Source organism: Plecotus auritus, assembly GCF_963455305.1.
Source record: "Plecotus auritus genome assembly, chromosome: 5".
Lineage (NCBI taxonomy): Eukaryota > Metazoa > Chordata > Mammalia > Chiroptera > Vespertilionidae > Plecotus > Plecotus auritus.
In genome coordinates, this window is record NC_137776.1 from 151,296,948 (window position 1) to 151,313,211 (window position 16,264).

Below are 16,264 nucleotides of genomic sequence, written 5' to 3' on the forward strand. Positions count from 1 at the left end.
AAATGAGGTCAGTGAACAGCTGTAAAATGTCTTTTAGAAGAGGAACATCTGGTCTCGCTCCAGGATCACAGAAGTTTCCTGGCTGAACTCTGGGGTTATGGGGTTCACTGGTTTTATATAACAGGCCATATTTCCACTGGAATCATACTGCCATCAAATTATAGAACAGGACTTTAGAAATCAAACCCAAACACGGTAAGATAGGCTGGCTAGTGACAGAGCCAGTCCAGAACACAGGCCTCTAGCTCCCAGTCTGTGGATATTTATTTATTTATTTATTTATTTAAAGCAGAAAATGAATTGCCCTTATTACAGTACTAGAGGCCCAGTGTACAAAATTCATGCACGTTGGGGGCGGCGGGGGGTGTCTCTCAGCCCGGCCTGCACCCTCTTGCAATCCAGGACCTCTGGCTCCTAACTGCTCGCCTACCTGCTTGCCTGATTGCCCCTAACCACTCTGCCTGCCTGCCTGATCGCCCCTAACCACCTCTGCCTGCCTGCCTCATCACCCCTAACCACTCGCCTGCCTGCCTGATCACCCCTAACTGCCTCTGCTTTGGCCCCTGTCACCACAGCTTCGTCCGGAAAGACGTCCAGAATGACATCCGGAAGGTCGTTAGGCTGTCCGGTCTAATTAGCATATTATGCTTTTATTATTATAGATGTTGTCACAGGTCCATTTGTATTGTCCCGCAACACAGGAGATCCAGCCCTAGAGTCAGCTCCCTAAGGCAGCAAGCTGGGCTGGGACTCCAGAATCCAGTAAGGCATGAGGTGGAACTGGGCTAAGAGGGGGTCTTGGGGCCCAGGCAGGCTGTTCTCTCTGGCCCAGCTGTAGCCCACAGTCTAGGTGAGGCCCAGGATGGCCTGAAGCTCCTGGGCCTTGTCGCCAGGCAGTGAGCCCAGTGCTGAGTGGAAGCTGTCAGTGTGCTGTTCGGCCAAGAAGGTCAGGAGCAGCAGCAGTGTGGCCTTGGCGTCTGGTGGGATCTTGTCATCAGCCTGAATGAGGATGCAGATGCTCAGGAGCTCCGGAGCCACATCTACAACCTGGTCAGGGCTGCCTTGGTACAGGAGGCTGAAGAGGTAGCCTATGATGACCCACTCCTCCAAGTCCTCCTTCAGTGGCAGGGTGTGCGGCAGAGCAGTCAGCACCTGGGGCTCTAGTTTCCTTGTGGACCTGGCCATCAGTAGGTGGGCCAGCGCCCCACTGATGTTATCATGGGCACGATCCTGGCGCTCCCATGCCCACATGGGCAACAGAAGCCCCACCAGCTTGGAGAAGTATTCCTGGACAGGGCAGCCCCCATGCTCAGCCAGAAGATGGCATTGCTCTGCACTTCAAGGTTGGTTTCCCCGCGGCCTCAGCAGCACGGGGAGCAAACAGGACACAAACTGGGCTGAGGCAATACCCAGGCCCTGAATGGAGTCCATCAGCATTCCCACTGCAAAGGGCTTCTCTATTTGCAGCCCTATTTTGTCTTGCAGAGCAATAATGGCAAGAACCCAGCGAAGAAGGGGGCAAAAGTGTCTCGCCCTCGCAGCTGCCAGGGAAGAATGGCCTCACGGGCGTACTCTAGCAACACGGCGTCATTGTCAGCCTGGTCCTAGTCCCCCTCTTTCTCCTCAATGACAGGCTCTTCCTCTGCAGCACGGCCTTGAGCATGTTGCAGAGCTCAGCAAGGCGCCCAGGAGGCTGCAGGTGAGGGTCCCTCAGCTGCGCAGCCCCCGTCAGGGCCTCCAGCACAGCCATCACCACTTGGCGCTCCCACTCTCCGGTTACTGCCTGCATGTAGGACGGCACCCCCTGGGCCAGGGTGGCCTGCAGAGCAGCAGTGTTGGGTTCTGAGGGGCACTTTGCCAGGCCTTGTGCAGAGCACAGCAGAACTGTCCCAGAGCCTCAAGGGCTCCTTTCACACATTCAGGTGGGGGCACTTCAGAACTTTGAATACTTCTTCAAAGACACTCTCCATGTAGGGAAGGAGGGCCACACTGGCGTTCACAGAGATCTCACCCAGGGCAGCACAGGTGTCTCCCTTCTCATCAAAGAAGGCCTTTTCCACACTGCACCCTGAGATCTCCGAGTTACCCTCCTCTTCCTCGTCCTCAGCCATGAGCTCCTCCTCTTCTACCCCATCGCTCTCATCATCAAACAGAAGGAAGGAGCTGCTGCTGTCATTCTGAGGCACAATGCCCTCAGTGGAATGCAGTGACAGCATGAGTGTAGGGATTTCTGGCAGGTAGGGTACCAGGCCCTCACCCATCGGCCCCGATAAGGCTGCAAACAGGCTGCATGTGCAGCACCTCAAGTCAGGGTCGTCTACCTGGTCACATAGGCCCAGGCCCAGCTGGCGGTATTCCTCAGCCAGGGGCCTCACGGTCTCCCCCACTGCTCGTGCCAGCACCCCCAGTGTCTCCGGGCTCTGGATCCGCAAAGGCTGAAGGACCAAATGGCCTAGCACCAGGAAGTCCCGCAGGTGCTCCATGGCGGTGGGGAAGTAGTGCAGCAAGGAGGCCTGGGCAGCCGTGGCAATGGCCCCCAGGGTGCTCACAGCCAGCTCCTTGGCCTGGGGGCTGCAGCATACACTCCATAAGCTCCGGAAGTAGGGCTGCACTTTCGGCCCTAGCTTCTCCACGAAATTTTCAAGGGCATATCAGGCCCTGGCTAGGTGGTGTGTGTGCCCAAAAGACACTGACTTCAGCTCAGCAAGGAGCAGTGGCATCCCCTCCCCTTAACAGCTGCTGATAGGAGGCCATAGGGTCTCTGAGAACTGGCCCAGGGCAAGCAGCACAGCATTGCGCACAACAGATCCTCCAAGCCCTTGAACACAATCTGCAGTTGTGGGGGCAGCAGTCTCTGCCTGATGTGGTCACCATCGGACAGCGCAGCCAGCACCAGGAGCCCAGCCTGGCGCTGGTGTGGGTTGTCACTCTGCCAGGCCTCTTCCAGCATGGGCATTAGCGGGCTAAAGGGCTTCTTGGGGGGCAAATGGAGTGCCAACATGTCCACAACCTGTACAGCAAAGTGCTTGGGTGTCTCTCCTACCAGGCCAATCTCCAGTTCTTTCTCCTCTGATTCCCAGTCCTCCGGATTCAGCTGGCCTAAGGCAGGCCGGCAGTCATAATGGGGGAAAGGGTGTACAGCAAGGTGGGCAGGAGATGATTCTTCAGTAAGGCCTTGCTCTTGACTCTGACCAAAAAAGTGAGGCTGCAGAGCATACGTACATGTACTGCACCACCCAGAGCCACGTCTCGAGCCACCCTGAGGCAGAATGTGGGGATCTCAGAGAGCTGGGAGGTGATGACTGAAAGGGTTAAAGAGAATAAAACGGGGCAAAGAAAGACTTATGGTGCTAAGCAGGTATCTTGCAGAAAGCTTGCAGCCTTGAGCACAGCATAGCTCAGATAACCAGAAGACACCTGGCATGGGAGGAACCAATGACCAACCGGACCCTTACGTCAACGGAGCAGCTTGCAGCCAGCAAAGATTAATAAAAACCTCTCTTTCCCTGCTCTCTTCGCTGATGCTTTTCTCGGTCTCAGCCCACCTGCACCCAGGTGGTCAGAATAAAATCTTTTTTGATACATTCTGGCCTCATGTCACAAGTGCGGGACACTGGCCCACTCCGGACCTTTCAATGACAGGCATCTCTGAATCCAGCAATTCCTCCAGGGCCTCACAGGCCTTTGTCTCATCTACAGAGATCAGTCTGCAAGGCGGTGGTGAGCTTGGGCACTAACATCCGTGTTGGAGGCACCATGTCATCGGCGCCAAGGTAAGGGACCAGGGTGGTCAGAGCGCAAGGAGTAGAAGAGAAGTCCAGGCAAACCCACCTCACCAACGGTCTTCAGAAGCCGAAGAAGCTCCCAGTGGTGGGGTCAGAAGGCCCTGGGTCGGGAGGTGACTGCTACACTTAGCAGCATAGCCCCGTCTCTCTCAGGGATGTGGGGACTATGGGGACTGTGCTGAGGAAGCTGCATGGGCTGAAGCCAGGCCTCCAGCCTTCCTTCCGAAAAAGAGGCTGAGAGCTGGGCCAGGCTAAGGCTCACACTGTGAGCTGTCTCTCGCTGGGGTCATCAGCACCAGGGATTGAGGCTCTCCCGGTGCTCCGTGCTCCACCGTCAGCCTCCGCCAGCGGGCACTCCATCGCTGCAGGGCCGCAAGGCTGCCTGCGAACTGGCACCGGCGGGTCTGAGGATTGGTCGCCGAGGCCAGCAGGTCGCAGAGCGCGGGCAGTGCCAGTGCGGCGGGTCGAAGGACAGTCTGCAGCTGCTCGGTGGCCCGCGGATGCGGATGCGCTCATGTCCCGCAGCAACAAGTCCCACGGGATCTGCTCCAGGATCTGCTCCAGGCCCTGGACTCCAAAGCAGCCGTTGAGCAGCCGTTGCTTGGCTGGGAGGTGGGAGGGACAGCACGCGGAGGCGCTCCCAGTCTAGGAATCTTGAGACAACAAATGGCCATCCATCTCGCTCGGGCCCTGCTGACCCCCATGACGTCACCCACTGTTTGCCAACCTCAGCTTCGTCGAGGTGAAAAGAGGTGCACACACATCTCAGCTCTAAAACCACTTTTGTTGGTGGTGGAAATAGTAACCAAGGCACAGACTTCCTCTCAGAGCTTTGTAAGAAGATCCGGGGGTAAGGAAGGGCAGGGCTGTGGCTCACTGAAGTATTCCTACAACGCTCAGATCACCGCCGGGGATCTCTAGTGTATAGAAATGCTCTCATTTCAGTCAGGCTGTTCTCTGAAGACTGCACTGGAGGCATTTACTGTATGTATTTTATGCCGCAGTTTTTTTTTAAAGCCATAACATGTTTATTCTTCCAGTGAATGCCCCTCTACAAAGCCTAAGCTGAAATTTAAAGAGATTCAGAGAAGCACCCATAACACACACACACCCCAAGGCTGATGCAACCTGACAATTTTTTTAAAAGCTGAAGCAAGTAAATTATATGGCAAAGCCTGAAATGCCTGCCCCACCTCCAGGCGTGCAGTCTGTGCACACACTCACACACACACATGCAGTTTCAGCTCCTCAGACAGTCTGCCACATGCCACAGCCTCTTTCCTAGATATATTGTGACAGCCACTAAGCTAATGAGACCCCAACTGTCACCCTCAGTTTTTACATTTATTTTTTCGTGTTTTCTTCCCAAGACCATTGCCCAAAAGGCAATTATGGACAGAATGCATAGCACCAGCGTTCTTCCTCCTCCTCTTTGGAACTGCAGGTCCCCACGTGGCAGCCTGAAACAAAGAGCCTCAGCTCCCCAGAATGGGAGGGCTGGCCTCCAGGCCATGGGAGCCGGGGTCTCGGTGGCCACCAGGTCAGGTATTGATCGGCCACGGCTGCTGCTGCAAAGCCCACCTGCCCGTTGCCGTGGGCAGGAGAAACAGAACTGTAAGAAACCGACTTTCTGGAAAAACACCATGCTGAACTCAAGGGCCAGAGCCAGCCACAGGGACATCAGAAAGCTTGCAATGGGGTGATAATTCAAAGTGGAAGCAGTGTAAAAAGCACCATTTCCAATTGGATGTGTAGAGGGCAATCTCTTCAAATGGATAAAATGTAGACAATGAGGCTTTAATGAATGCCCATTTAATAAGGCCCCGCAGATGAAAAATGGTATGTATAGAAGCTCTGTGGCATAAGCAACCCATCGCCAAATTATCCTCAATCCAAAGAGCACTGAGCTCAGGTCCCCTAAGCTACAAGCAATAGGTTTGCTTGTTTTTATGATGGGGAAAGTAATTACATACACATACACACACACACACACACACACACACACACACACACACCTTACCTTTCAAACAAAGTCCGTGGACTTTTTCATAAAGGATTATTTTTGAATACTGGAGGAAGACGGGCTCCTTCAGTGATTATTTTGAAGAGGTAGATAAAGGGAGATTATATTGTCCTTTGTGCGTTTCCCTATTTTCCATTATATGCATGTGCTTATCGGAAAGGCTAGTTTTGGAACTTCTTTTAAGAGCCATAGAAGACAATATTAAACTGCCTCAATGCACACATACACACGCACCCAAATACACACAGCGCACACGTGTAAACCCTGACTACTCCCATCATGTTCCACGTTAATGGGGAACAAGGACTACCTTGCCCGGGTGGTTGTCAGAACCACCATGGAGTGTGGGCTGCTGTCAGCCCAATTGAGTGCCTGACAGGAATGCTGATGTGAACCTTCCACAGACACACCATGGCTAGCTTCTGATGAGATGCGCTGTGAAGTCAGCGTGAAGGTTCACCGGCAGGAGAGCGAAGTGGCAGCTGGCAGGGATGAGGTAAGAAGAGCGAGCTGCTCCACTGCTGAATGAGAGTGGTTCACAGGGTCAGCCCCACAAAAGCGCATTCCCATCAGCGTTGGTGCCTTCCCTGCGCCTCACTCTGACAGATGAAACAGCCTGTCAGGGTGTCTGTACATTATTAATAACTATTTCAGGGATCCCCCGTGAATTCTGGGTAGTTTGTGAGTTTAAGTCCATTGCCCAGGACTTGATTCGTCCTCACAAGATACCAGCAGGGAGATGGGAACACTCAAGAGCCTTGGCCCCCTTTCTTTGGGCTCTTAGCAGCCACGCTGATGGGGAGCAAGGGGAACATCCCTGGGCTTTCCTCCAGCAGTTCTGTCCTAGCCACTTGGACCTTGGACGTGAACGGCTGTCCATCTCTACATCAACATCGTCCTACGTGACATAGAAGGTGTCTAAAATCTGGAACAAAATCTACACTCGAATTGGTTTGTTCAATTTCAAATTCTACTAGTTCAGATTCAGCAGCTAAATTACCCACCCCTTATTAATGAATTTGTGAGATTCATATAAGCCATGAAATTACATTTCTATATTTTTTGAAGTTCCATTTTATTTTTTGTGGATGGACTCTTTCTTTCTCGTGCCCAAATATATTTTTCTCTGAAAACTGGAAAGTTAGATATTACTTCTTAAGGTAAGAGTTTCTTGGATTTTTTTTTATCTGAGCTTAAGTATATATGTGAAAGAATTATCACCCAGAATTTTATTCACCTTAAATCTTGGATCTTATATCTGAATTCTCAGAATTAGGTTCATCAAAATAGCTGCAAAGACTCACACAGAAAACTAATGTAACCCAAAGCAATATATACATCTGTTTTATTCATTTCTAATTGACTCAAGAGTAAGAATATATCTAATCTTTATTATATACTCTCAAAAACATATTGACAAACTGATTCTTGGAATTAGGAAAAAGGAATCTAATATAGAAATGTATGAATAAGTTGCAGCTTCGCACTGTATTGAGCACTTGAAGTGTGGCTAGTGAGACTGAGGAACTAAATATTTAATTTTAAAAATGGATGGCTAATTCAGTTATTGGAAAAATTTACATTACATGTGTGGCTCACATCATATTTTTGTTGAACAACACTGCTCTAGCTAGCTATATATGGTGAGGTAACTGACAACAATAGCATATTATTCACTTATTGTCTCCATATAGTAACACATCTTTTGTAGCTGTTGTACAATAGCCTTGTTTATTATTTTCCCACACTCTTTTCATTCTATCTCTAAATAGTAAAGATGTGAGCCATGACTGCCTGCTACCCTAAAGAAGCAAAGGTTGTTCTACTACTGACGGTGGGCGGTAGTAAATGCCACTCATTCCAGTTGCTCCCATACAACATGGCTCCTGGGCTGGGAATAAATATATGACAGACAGCAACAGCATTGCTAGGGCAGGCTCAAGAGTTACACCCACATTGGCTGTGTTTCCCAAATATACAGAATTTATAAAGCGGGCCATTGAGTATGACACATAAAGAAAACATCTGGTCTTACCACAAACCATAAAAAAGTCTTTTTCAAGCTGTATGCTCTGGAGTACAGGTGGGAACTGAATTTTATCATAGATCCAATCACCTATTTATATTTCATGTTTATTTCCAATTATTGAGAAACTTCCCAAGGTTCCTTTTCCCCTCCATCTGAAAGGTGGGAGACATCATCAGTTATATCACCCATTTTCTTGGGTCCCATGGTACAGATAATGCACCCGAAGATCACACCACCCATCAGCCACCATCCCAGCAGCTCAAGGGCCTTTATGCCTATTCATTCGTTTTCACAAACATTTTGTGGGGCCCACCCTCTGCCAGACTCTGTTCTAGGTACTGGAGTGAGACAACGGAGAACAAGGAAAGTAAAGGTTATCTTCTGCATCTTTTTGTGATTTCACAGAGCTCTGACTGTAATATCCCAGCAGTAAGTTAGAAACACATATTAACTCTTTAGATTACTATGTGAGATTTGATATACACAAGAAGATAAAGAAAAATACAGTGACAACCATACAGCCATCCCTCCTGAATTCCATCCCATATGCCCCCTCTCCATGGACTCCACTGAATTAGTGTTTATCATGTCCTCACATTTCTTTATACTTTTACTACAAATTCATGTATCCCTAAGCAATATGTGGTTTGACACATTTTAAAACTACATAGACATGAGTGTGTTTTAAATACTGGATGTTTTTAAAAACTTACATAAAGTTAAGATAAATAACTATCCTTGACTACACTAAAAATCTCAACAATTTACCAAGTTTGCTGGCAGAAAAATCATTTTTTCTTTTAGTCACCAGCCAAGTCACATATAAATGAGTATAAATTTAAATATTACATATAATTATGTATGTTCATATGCAGTACATAGCATACAGAGTTCACAACAAGAATAACAGAAGCTCAGTGTGCTCAATAATCGTTTAAAACTTTGGGCAGACTGGAAGTCAATTCCATATGTGCTTTTTTCCCCCCTAAAATAAACTTTAAATTAAAATTTTGGAATGGTACAAAATAGGGTTTCCAGTGCAAAAAGCCCCTTCCTGCCCTTGCCCACCGCAGCCCAGCAACCCTCCCCATAGGTAAGCAGTATCATTTCTTATGTACACATCCAGAGATATTCCATATAAACAAGTAATCATGCTTATGTTCTTCCCCATTTTTTAACACAAATGGTAGCAACTTGCTATTTTCATTTAATGGTAATCTCTGAGATCCTTCATATTGGTGCTGATGGCCAAAGGGAAGGGGGAGGGGACTGAATGAAAGGAGGAAGGGGGGAATGGGGACATCTGCAATAGTATCAACAATAAATATAAAGAAAAAATAATACCCACAACACAAATTCCTAGAAATGAAACTGTTGATTCAAAGAGTATATATTTATGTGTATGTATAGATATTATAAAAGCATCCTCCATAGTGGTTACACAATTAACTTCCGCTGGACATGTATGAGGGCATCCTCTTTCCCTGCCCCCTTGCCAACATAATGTACTTACTGTGTGTTCTGTTAATCCAGCTAAGTGATAAATGATATCTCATTAAAATAGTAATTTATGAATGTCTTAAATACTTTTAAAATAATTCTCAATTTTAAAAGGAATGAGCACAACTCAGTACAACACAAGCTAAGGGATCTAAGAAGCCTAATGAATGACGCACTGAGTTTGTTAAGAGGGAGGTGCTGTAAAATTCAAGGCATGGAACTACTCTATGAAAGGCTATATTAGCTTCACATGAGCAACAAAGACAAATATGTCATTTCAGTATTGCCCCACCTCTCATAATAAACTAATTTATAATGATGACACATGTATAAGCTTTATAAAACCTCCTAGAGAGAGAACCACCCAGCAGCTGTTTAAAGTTCAAATACTCAGAAATATCAATACTATACATGACAGTCTGCTCTATGTTAAATGACTTTCCTGAATTTAAGTAGTGGGAAAAAAATGAAGGAAAATTTGAGGGTAAAAGTAAGTGGCTCTTCCCAGTATCACCCACACTCTCATTGACTCCATGAATGTCCCATCCTACAGATCAGCAATGGACTTAGTTAGATCATGTGGGTTCTGAACAGAGGCTTGGCTACTAGTTTGTTGAGTAACCCAGTCACTTCACTTAACCCCTGTGACCTCTCACTCCTCATCTATTAAAATGACAGGATTGAAGTGGATTCTTCTTTGAAGTCCCTCCCAGCTGAAAGATACTCCTGCTGCTAATAATTAATAGATGAGTGGTTTTCTAAAAGTAAAGAAGTACATAGGCCTTCACTTACCTCTATTTTAATGTGCATTTGATGGTCGAATGGCTAAAACTTGGGGTTGGTCAGTAACCACTAAAACCAAAGAACAGAGATTTCTGTGTGTATTAAGTAAGGGTGCTGTAACCCCAGGACCTGTCCAAGGAGTCAATTAACAGGAGTATCTGTTCTATCATACACCATAACTGAAAGGAATGAGAAAATGCTTCTAAAATTTGGAATCAATAAGCTCAGTGAGGATTAAAATTAATGGAACATTGATTTTAATGTCCCTTGCTCAACTCAAGACCCTTACAATGGTACTGGCTACTTCATATCTGCACACACACCTGCCATAAAGCCAAGGAGACAGATTTCACTAAATGGATTTCCAAGTCATCAGCTATGAAGTCTCTGATGGGACGATGGGGGCTGAGGGTTTCCAGAAGGGGTGCTATCCATGGAAATGCAAAGCAAAGCAATTAAGAAAACAATAAGACAGTATCTAATGAACGAATCCAGCAAAATGGAAATGTTAGCAGAAAATACCTAAAATCAAGATGCAGTCATGACCTTCAGGGCATTATGCTAAGTGAAATAAGTCAAAGAAAGACAAATAGTGTAATACTGTATGGTCTCACTTACATGTGGAATCTAAAAACATCAAACTCATATAAACATAAAGTAGAAAGGTGGTTGCCAGGGGTTAGGGGAAATGGGGAGATGTAGGTAAAAGGGTACAAACTTCCAGTTATCAGATGAATAAGCTCTGGGGAGCTAATGTACAGCATGGTGACTATAGTTAACAATACTGCACTGTATGTATACTTAGAAGTTGCTGTGAGAGTAGAGCTTTTATGTTCTCACCATAACAACACTATGGTAATTATGTGAGGTAAAGGATGTGTTAACTAATTTTATTGTGGTAAACATTTCATAATATATACGTGTATCAAATCTTCACATTGTGTACCTTAAACTTACACAGTGTTACATGTCAATTATATCTCAATAAAGCTAGGGGAAAAAGAGGCCTTCATAATGGCTATCTTTATCAAATACAATAATTTTATAGTCCAAAAAACAAATGCTAAATGAAACAAGGAACTTGGAGTGGGAGGGAATCCAAAGGAACAAAATTCAAGACCTGAACTAGGAAGAAATATGGTCAGTTGGCCAAGCACTGGTTTCCATTTGTGAATTATTCATTCATTTAAAAAATGTTTATTATTCTAGACATTTTGTTAGCTACCTTTCTGCTGCCTACCATCATTTATTTCACTGTTCATTAGCTGACCCCCATCCAACACAGTGAATAGAGGGAAAAGTTAAATTCCTGGATATTGATCTTACTCAGGTAAGTAGCAATAGTAAAAGGTTGCATGACATAATCCAAAAGATAGGAAGAGGAAAAAATTAAATTGAGTCCGGTAGAGAATCTAGAGTCCATTTATTCATCATTTAAGAGTGTACACACTCCTCAAAGCTCTGGCTACTTGACTCTGGCCTTTGACATCCATCAGAGTTAAGCCTGTTCAATTGTTCACTGCCTGTCTCCTAATCCTGGGCCTCTGGAACTGTGACCTCCCAGCCTGGAGCACTTCCAGGTATCCACAAGCAGACACATCTGGTGTTCCAACTCACATGTTCTCAGACTCACCCCTAATTTCAGCCAAATTTGTGCAGGCTCCAGCTCGTTTCAAACTGACCGAATCTCACATATGCTCTGCATCCTTACTTCCATCCTGGGGCTTCCCCAAGACCACAGAAGCAACCAAGAGATACCTAGGCCTGTGCACATGTGCAGTGCAGAACACAAGTGAAGGAGAGTTAACCCTCCCAGGATTCACACTTGACAGTGGGAGAGAGGAGCAGATGGTAAATGCCACTCCTGCCTCATGTCTTCTGAGCTGACAATCTGAAGCATCCTCAGAAGATCTTAGAAGAAGTGAGTGCCCATTTACCACAGCAATGACCTCCACAAAGCATCTGTCTTAGTCTTCTAAAATACGAATTTATTTTCTCACAGTTCTGGAGACCAGAAGTCCAAGATCAGGATGCTGTCAGGGTTGGCGTGTGGTGAGGGCTCTCCCCTTAGTTTGCAGATGGCCACCTCCTCTCTATGTCCTCACATGACCTTTCCTCGGGGCTCTCAAGGAGAGAGAGAAAGAGAGAGCTCTGGTCTCTTTCCTTATAAAAACATTTATCCTATTGGATCCCCCTTATGACCTCATTTAACTTTAATTACTTTTTTAGAAGCTCCATCTCCACACTTTGGGTTAGGGCTTCAACATATGAATCTGAGGAAGACACAAACATTCAGCCATAACAACATCCTTACCTTGGCTCTGCTCCTTCCCTGCCATTCTTTGCACTTCAGATTGGGTCATTCCCATTGTTATTGCTGAAGGCAATCCTCATGAATTATTCAACAGCTTCTCTATCTGGGCTGGCAAAGAATGGCTGTTCTGATTAGAGGCTGTAGTGTCATCCAGTCATCACTTTCTGGATTCTCAACAGACCACGTAGTTGCCTCCAGATCTAAATCCAAATCCTCAGTCCCATCTGCCAGTTTAAGAACCAGCAATCTTTCCAAGTGGGGTCAGATGGGTTCTGGCTTTTACTCTGCTTTATTAGCTACTGGAGAGTAGAAGATCTCAAAGTCATTGTCACTCCTCCCACTAGAAGATCAAATCCTCTCACTCTCCCAAGAGGTCTGGGATCTTCAGCATTTCCTGGGGAGAGAAGGCTCTCAGAAAGTAGGCTCAAGCTACCCCAGCACACCAAGTCCTAATCAAAACTCAAAGGATTAATCTTTGTCAGAGGCAATTCAATGATAGACAGCTCTTTCTGACGGACACACTGCTCCAGTGTTGTGGCCTTTCATTCCCTCTGAGAGGTTCTCTCCCACTGGACATTAAAACTTACCAAAGATTAATGAGGTGCCTTAGAAATGGGATTATACTCCTGGGGAGTCTATTAAGTACAATTGGCACATCATTCTTTATTTTCATATGCTTTCCTTTCAATTACACCAACAACTTTGCTAGGTTGATAGGGTAAAAGGAAGATGTGACCAATGAGGAAACTGTAATGAACATGCCCAGCACTACACAGCAAGGCCATGACAACTGGGCATCCTGACACTTGTTCCATGCTCTTCCCAAAACTCCAATCTCCCCTCCCTCCCTCTCTCCCTCTCTCCCTTCTTCCCTCCCTCCCTCCCTCCTTTCCTTCCTTCCTTCCTTCCTTCCTTCCTTCCTTCCTTCCTTCCTTCCTTCCTTCCCTCCTTCCTTCCATCCTTTCTCTCTAATACAGACAAATCCTCCTCCAGAATATAGACAAACACCAGGCCTTTTTCCTTGATTTCCTTGTGTTTTTCATTTTTCCAGTGTTCTGTAAATGTATGACACTCTATGTGCCTAAACTCCTTGGGAATGGAAAATGTGCACATAAGTCACAGAAACAAAAGTGACATTGAGATAATAAAGGACTTAAACAATGGGACCTGTCTATAAGCTGCACTCCGGGAGCCAGCTGCCTTGGATAAACTGAAATTGTATCTCTTAGCTATAAAGTCAGCAGATGGTGGGGGAGAAAGTACTAGAATCTACTGCCTATTATCCATCTAATCAATTACAGTGTGTTCAACTCATTTAAAAACAAATTTTTTAATTCAGAAAAGTCTTAATCATGGGCTTTAAACTGACCAGCATCATAACTCTCAATTAGGCTCTTGAGATAAATCTTGAAATCCCTAAGGCCCAGCTGTTTAGACCATTCTTTGACTGTTAAGACACAGTTACCACTTGGAAATCTCTCATCTCATTCACAACCACCAACTGCTGTGACTCAGGCAGCAAGCAGGTCCTCAATACCCTGTAATATGAGGAGTCTGAGCATCCAGTCTTAGGGGCAAACAAAAGAGAACAAACAGAAGGAGACAAGCAGAGCTAGCAAGACCCTGTTAGTCAACATGGCCATCAGTGGGCTTCCCTGTAATTACTCAGGGACCCCTAAGGGACACAGAACTCCTGTCTATGAAGTTTTCATGTCAGTAGAGGTGGGTTTGATTGTTCTTCATTTTATTTCTTTAAGAATTTGCATTTTGGTTTAGGCCAAACACCTAAAGACAATATGCTCTTCTTCTGGAAACAAAGACTGCCTTCCAGGGTGTATGTTAGTTTACCAGAACTGCCATAACGAAGTACCACTGACCGGGCAGCTTAGACAACAGATATTTATTGTCTCACAATCCTGGAGACTGGAAGTCTGAGATCAGGGTGTCAGCTGGGTTGGTTTCTTCTGAGGCGTCTCTCTCTGGCTTGTAGATAGCTGTCTTCTCCCTGTGTCTTCACCTGGTCTTTCCTCTGTGTGTGTCTTGTGTCCTACTCTCCATTTCTTGTAAGTACATGAGTCATATTGGAATAGGGCCCACCATGTGACCTCATTTGACCTTAATCACCTCTTCAAAGGTCCTATCTCCAAACACAGTCACATTGTTAGGTACTCGGGGGTTAGGACTTTAACATATGAATTTTAGGAGGACACAATTCAGTCCGTAACAAGGTGGAAATCTCATTTCAAATATTTGCTCTGAGTCCTACAATCCTGTTGGGCCCAAAGTACTGGGACTCTGGGGCACACCTGTTCACTACACATTTCTGAGAAAGAAATCTTAGTATGTTCATCAGGGGAAATAGCAAGTTTATACAGCATGTTCTGAGCACTTACCTAAATAGATGCTGCATCCCACCCAGCTACTCTGAGAGCCAATCTTTCTAGCTATCCCAGTTCATAAAAATATTGCAAAGAAAATGTGCAACAGCTGATAAGGGCAAATATTGGGAGCCTAAAACAGTGTCTAGAAGTTTATCATTTCCAAGCAGACCTCTGTCATACTGAACTTCAATGGTGATTCCCTATGAGCCATTCTTACATCTCTCTACATACACAGGTGTGCATGCGTACAAGGCATATATGAGAGAATAACTATAAAATGCCTAATTGTGCAGTAAGAAGGCAGAGATGCTGGATGTTTGCAAGAATGTTTAAAATGGAAGAATCTGGTCCACCAAAAAGATGCCAGTACCAGTGAAATAAACAAGAGGGGCTGAAAAAAAATTATTTTAATTGCTGACAGGCAAGTCGACACCTACCTCTTTCCTCCCTGCTAATCAGTAACTAGTACCCTAAGTCTGATAGAGGAATTATAAGACTTGCATTTACCAGCCAGGAGGTTCTCAAGCAAAGAATCTTCAATATGTTAATCCTTTAAGAAAGTATTTGCCAGGAAGAGCCCAGAAAACAAAGCATTAGTGATACAAAGATGTCTTTCAGAAATTGTGGAGAAAATGGCAGGTGTCACCAAACCAAAAGATGTTACCTGGCCCATTTTTTAAAATTGTATCTCAATTTTTACCTTAGCAGGAAGTCCAGTGGTTAAGTCCCTGTTGACTGTGGTTGGCCAGGAAACAAATCACCTTCAGAACTATTATTACCACAGGGATTTGGATAAATTCTACACTGAGAGGAAAAGATAATTAAAACAGAGTTCTGGCTGGTTCTCAAAAGACCACTGAGCAGAATGTACTAGTAAAGATTCCTGCAAGAAACTTATCAGAAGTTTCCCAAAAGAGATCTTCCTGAATTTCCTATCTCCTAATTGTTTTTGTAAAAATAAATAGAACATTGCATAGTAATCTATGACACACATCATGGTAAATAAAGGTGTACCTGAATTAATTACATTTTAACTGACTGACACGTACTTTGAAACCTGACACATACTTCTGCCTTGTCAAGACAGGTTGGAGTTGTGGGACCACGATGGGCCAGCCCACTAGAGTACTGCCACCTTGTCTTCTGCCTCTAAGAGCTAGAGGACTCCACTCCAAGTTTTCTTAAGTTTGAACAGTGCATTGTTTACTCACAGAGATCTCATGGCCCCCAAAATCCTATTTCCTGATTTTTATCACAGTAAACAGTTCAAATGGTTTTCTAAGGGATTAGCAAATATGAGATGCTTTTAATCATTCAAGGACCATTGGATAGTAAGATGCAAGTTTTACTTTCAGATATCAGATAGGTGTGGGTAATGCTTAGGTCTCAGTCTCCACTACCACTAGGGGAAAAAAACGCTCAAAAATTTGGGAATAAAGACACTAGTCA

At 45.4% G+C, this 16,264-nt stretch overlaps 1 protein-coding gene and 1 pseudogene across 4 annotated transcripts in view; both read right to left on the minus strand.

The window, feature by feature from the left end:
- The window catches only part of FRMD3 (FERM domain containing 3), a 294,130-nt gene that overhangs the window by 175,218 nt on the left and 102,648 nt on the right, over positions 1-16,264 (minus strand). The gene's annotated exons all lie outside the window — the stretch shown is intronic.
- LOC308249552 (importin-4-like) lies at positions 847-12,489 on the minus strand (annotated as a pseudogene). Its single transcript has 3 exons — positions 12,435-12,489; positions 3,623-4,296; positions 847-3,288 (listed from the first exon to the last, which is right to left on the minus strand). The product of its transcript is annotated as an importin-4-like (transcript).